Below are 6,000 nucleotides of genomic sequence, written 5' to 3' on the forward strand. Positions count from 1 at the left end.
AAAAGTGATTAGTAAGGCCTAAATAAAGAAATATACCAGGCTCGTATATTGAGAAACTGGATTTTAAATTGTTAATTTTCTACAGTTATCTATAGATCTCATAGAGCTTCAATCATAACCAGGGGATGCTGTTATAAAAATATAAGCAATTATACCCAAAATTTATGTGAAAATAAAAGTACTAGAATGTCCAAAACAGTTTTTAAAAAGGACAAAGCTAAAGGACTTATAGTTCTTGACTTCAAGATTATCAAAAGCTACTGTGGAGCTGGAATAAGAATTGGCAAATGTATCAATAGAACAGGATTACAAATGGCCTTTTTAAAATTTTTTTCATTAAAGTGGCAAAGCAGAACTGGAAAAACTGAAAACTTACAAGGGGAAGCAGGAAGAACCTCCATCCCTACCTCAGTTTATACATGGGAATTAACTTGAGATAGTCATAGACTTCAACGTAAAGGTAAAAAATGCAAAGTATTTGAAGCAACAAGGAGAAACAGGGGAAATTTCTTCATGATTAAAGAGTAGATGAAAATCACTTTTTTAAAGAGTTATTTCATGTATTTGAAAGGCAGAGTAACAGAGAAAAGGAGAGATGGGGTAGGGGAGGGAAAAGGGGAAGGAAGAGAGAGAGAGAATACAGAGGGAAGACTAGGTAGGAGAGAGAAAGAGAGATCTGCCAGCTGCTGCATCACTCCCCAGATGTCTATAACAGCCAGGGCTGGATCAGGCTGAATCCGGGAGCCTGGAACTCCATCCAGGGCTCCCATGTGGGTGGCAGGGGCCCCAGGACTTGGACCATCTTCTGCTTTCCCAGGTGCATCAGCATGGAGCAGGATAAAAGCAGAGAGGCCAGAACTTGAACTGGCACTCCAGTATGGTGTGCTGGCCTCACAGGTGGCAGCTTAACCTGCTGTACCACCGTGCCTGCCCCAAGGATTTCTCAGATAAGACGAAGCCATAACTATTAAAGAAAAACTAATCAGACTTCATAAAAATTAAAATTTATGTTCACCAAAAGACACGATTTAAAAAGCAAATAGGCAATACACAAACTGGCAGAAAATATTTTCAAAGGTATATGTGACAAAGGACTCATATCCAGGATATATACCTATCCCCCTTAATACAGTAATAAAAAAGAAAGCCCAATAAAAATGGGTAAGGATTTGAACAGATACCACATAAAGGAAGCTATATGAAGATTCAGTAAGTACACAAAAAAGCACTCAGCATCATAAGTCATTAGAAATTCAAATAAAAAGCACAATACCACCCCGCAAACACAGGAAACAAAAGCAAAAATAGACCAATAAAATTTCATCAAACTAAAGAGCTTCTACAAAACAAAGGACACAATCCTCAGAGTGAAGAGACAACCACAGAATGGGAGAAAATATTTGTAAGCTATACATAGGACAAGGGGTTAATAACTAGAATATGTAAGGGACTCAAACAACTCAATAACAAAAGCAAACAAGCAATCCAGTTTTTAAAATGGGCCATAAATCTAAACAGACATTTCTCAAAGGAAGGCATACAAATACAAATTGTCATCAGGTACGTGAAAAAATGCTCAACATCACTAATCATCAGGGAACTGCAAATCAAAAAACCACAGTGAGATACTGCTTCACTCCACTTAGACTGGCTATCATCAAAAAGAAGAAACAGGCCGGCGCCACGGCTCAATAGGCTAATCCTCCGCCTGTGGCGCCAGCACACCGGGTTCTAGTCCCAGTCGGGGCACCGGATTCTGTCCCGGTTGCACCTCTTCCAGGCCAGCTCTCTGCTGTGGCCCGGGAAGGCAGTGGAGGATGGCCCAAGTGTTTGGGCCCTGCACCCAATGGGAGACCAGGAGAAGCACCTGGCTCCTGCCTTCGGATCAGCGTGGTGCGCTGGCCACAGCACACCGGCCGTGGGGGCCATTGGAGAGTGAACCAACGGCAGAAAGAAGACCTTTCTCTCTCTCTCTCTCTCTCTCACTGTCCACTCTGCCTGTCAAAAAATGAAAGAAGAAGAAGAAGGAGAAGAAGGAGAAGAAAGAGAAGAAAGAGAAGAAGTGTTGGAGAGGATGTGGAGAAAAGGGAACCCTTGCATACTTGGTAGGAATGTGAAACAGGACAGTCATTATAGAAAACACTGTAGCGGTTCCTCAAAAACTAAAAGTAGAGCTGCCATATGAGTCAGCAATCCCACTCCTTAGTATACATCCGAGAGAAATGAAATCATTCTGTCAAGAGACGTCTGCCTTCGCATGTTTATTGCAGCATGATTCGCAAAAGCCAGGGAATGGAAAGAACCTGTCTATGCACTGACGAATGTGTAAAGAAAATGTGGTACAGATACACAATGAAGTACTGCTACACCATAGAAAGGATGAAGAGCGTAGTTTGCAATAACATGGATTGAACAGGTGATTATATTAAATGAAATAAGCGAAGCCAAGAAAGGTAACAGTTACATGATCTCACTCAGAGGTGAAATCTGGAAAAAAAAAAGTGATCTTCTAGAAGTTAAAAGATAATGGCTGTTAGCAGAGGCAGAAGAGGGAAGAAAGGGCAGGAGGATGGGGAAGTTTGATTAATTATTATGCAGTTATAGCCAGAGAAGAGGAAGCTCTAGATATCTAGTAAGCTAGATAGTAAGTTCTGGGGTTCTGGTGTACAGTAGGGTGACTGTGGGAATGTTAACATACTGTATGTTTCTCTAGAAAAATTGAAAGACCTAGGAAGATAGGATTTGGGGAGTTTTCACCATAAAGAAATATTCAATGTGTGAGAAGATGGACACATTTCCTCTGATTGAACATTACACAATGTATCCATGTATGGAAATAGCACGATACCTCATAAATATGTATAATTCTTTTATGTATGTTAAAATGTTTTTATAAAAATATTGTTGAAAGAAGTAAATAATTAAAATACATCTTTTGGGGGAAAAGCATACATTACTGCTACAAAGTCATAATGGCTAAACTTTAATGAAAGAGTGAAAATAGCAATTGTTAGCAAGGGTATGGAGCAGCCAGTATTCTCATACATTGTTGATGAGACTGTAAAAAGTAGAAACACTTTGAAAAAGGTTTTCTGATAAACTAAAACAAACACCTACCCTACAATTTGCAATTCTACTTACAGGCATGTTCCCAAGAGAAATGAAAGCAGAAACTCACAAAATACCTTGTAACATGAAAATCGATCACGACTTTTTTCCTAAACAGCCAAACTGATGACACAACCTAGGTATCCGTCAACAGGAGAATGGGTAAACCAACCGTGGTGTGTTCACACAGAGGGAAGAACTACTCTACTGAGGAACTAAGAAAGGAAAACTAGGAGTCAGTGTTCAGCCCAGCAGTTAAGATGCCTGCATCCATAATGAGGGTGCATGGATTTGATTCCTGGCTCCAGCTCCTCACTCCAGCTTCCTGCCAATGCAGATAGCAGGGGGCAGCAGTGATGGCGCAAGTGATGGGTTCCTGCCGCCCACATGGGAGACCGGATTGCATTTCCAGCCCCTGGTTTTGGCCCTAGCCCAGTCCTGACCCAGCCTTGGCCTGGCCCAGCCCCAGCCCAGCCGTGGCTGTTATTGGCATTAGGGGCGTCACCAGCAGATAGGTTTATCTGTCTATCTGTCTCTGTGTGTCTGTCTCTCAGATGAATAAATTTTTAAAAAACACTTTTAAAGGAAGAAAAACTATAGACACTAACAGCAATGTAGTTGAATCTGAGGCATTATTAGGAGAGAGAGCGAAGCCTAAAATAGTACATGTTATATGATTCCATTTATGTGAAGTTCTGGATAGACACAACTAATCTTTTGTGAAAAAAAAAATGGAACAGGGGTTTCCTCTGGACTGAAGGGGGCTGTTTAGAAATGAGATAACTTGTTGATGTCATGGCAATTTTCAGAATCTTGATGGTGGTTTGGGTCACACAGGTGTATATCTCTCAGAACTTACAAAATGGTCCCTTTTGAATTTATGCATCTCATGTTATGCCAATTTTACTAGAAAAGGAAAAAAATTAGCCTTAAACAAGCATTAAACACCCATCAATAAGTAATAACCAGTTAATAATAGGCATACTGAAATATTTAGAGACAGTGTACTCATGAAGGCATCTTCAAAGGTATCCTAAAATTGATAGATGGACAGTTGCAGATTTAGATGAAGCAATATAATGTGCCAAAATGGTAGAATCTAGATGGCAAATTTTCCCTCTAAAACTGTTTCCATTTTTGTATATATCTCAAAATTTTCAAATAAAGTGTTGAAAGATATCTCAACAGTAACCACTGCAGTTATTTAGAACTTAGACCCACAAAAGATTGTTCTGTGCAGGAGTATTTTATCGTGGACATTGTTTAGAATTGCCAGCACATGGCGATAATAAAAAGCAGATCGACTTTCGGTCGAGTTTATTATTGTTTCAAATTCTCAATAGTGATGCACACCCTTATTGCCTGCACCCAGGGTGGGCCCTCCTTCGATGCTGCTCTTGGTACATGGTTAGTGTCATGGAATTGGAAAAGCATAGTGACAGGAATCAAAGCCAGATCTGCCCGAGGCTACGGCTCTTTCCATGCCAATAAACTCTTTCCACATTTTCCCGCTAGCTTCACTGCAAATTATATAAAGATGAAAAAAAAAAAAAAAAACAACTCTTACCTACGAGGAGATTGTGGTCAAGTAGAGGAAGAGTTGCCCCTGTTTGTTTCTGTTACGAGGTGGTACGCTACATTCTCAGACCATGCTGGGGAAAGGCAGGAGTACCCCTTAGAGGTGGCATCTGAGGGATGCTGTGCCCTCTGCTCCCTGCTTAAACCCTGTGGGGGTTTCCATTATTCACAAGCTCAAGACCAAAGTCTTTAACGTGGTCCTCAGAATCCCATATGATCCTGTCCCTTTCTCTGTCCTCATTGCTAACATTGTCTTAGACTGTTTTTTGCTGCTATAACAGATTGCCACAGACTGGATAATATATTGGAGAAGGGAAAGAGACTTATTTCTCACCCTTCTGGAGGTTGGGCAGTCCCAGATCAAGGGGCCACATCTGGCAAGTACCTATGTGCTGCACCATCTCATGGCAGAGGTGAGAGGAACGTGTGTGAGAGACATGGAGAAAAGGGCCTGTGCTTTCAAAAGACCCCACTCCCGTGATCACAGCATTAATCCAGCGCTGACAGCAGAGCCCTCGTGGCCTAATCTGAAAGGACCTGTCTCTCTCTCTCTCTTTCTCTCTCTCTCTCTTTTTTTTTTTTTTTTTTTTTTTTTTGACAGGCAGAGTGGACAGTGAGAGAGAGACAGAGAGAAAGGTCTTCCTTTGCCGTTGGTTCACCCTCCAACGGCTGCCGCGGCCGGCGCGCTGCGGCCGGCGCACCACGCTGATCTGAAGGCAGGAGCCAGGTGCTTCTCCTGGTCTCCCATGGGGTGCAGGGCCCAAGCACTTGGGCCATCCTCCACTGCACTCCCGGGCCACAGCGGAGAGCTGGCCTGGAAGAGGTGCAACCGGGACAGAATCCGGCGCCCCGACCGGGACTAGAAACAGGTGTGCCAGCGTCTCAGGTGGAGGATTAGCCTATTGAGCCATGGCGCCGGCTAGGACCTGTCTCTTAATAATGTCACACTGGCTGTTAAAATTGAACGTGAGTGTTGGAAGGAACAATGTTCAAGCTGTATCAGGCATCTCTCTTCAAATACTCTGCCAGAAGTCAAAGTCTCAGTCTCTGTCTCGCTCTCTTTCACACACGCACACACACACACACACACACACACACACACTGGCCACATTGGTTTCCTGTCTGTCTTTATGTTGCTTCCTGCCTCTTGGCCTTATCTAGGCTTTACCTTTCTTCTGGGGTACTCTTCCCTCATTTCTCCCCATCTTCCATTCCCTCCTAAACCCAACCCAGCACTGCTCCAATTTCAGGGCTCAGAGAAGAGGCTACTTTCTCAAGAAGTTACTCTCTTTACTTCTCAGGCTGGGCAGCCTC

This window comes from Oryctolagus cuniculus, chromosome 9, assembly GCF_964237555.1.
Source record: "Oryctolagus cuniculus chromosome 9, mOryCun1.1, whole genome shotgun sequence".
NCBI classification, from domain to species: Eukaryota; Metazoa; Chordata; class Mammalia; order Lagomorpha; family Leporidae; genus Oryctolagus; species Oryctolagus cuniculus.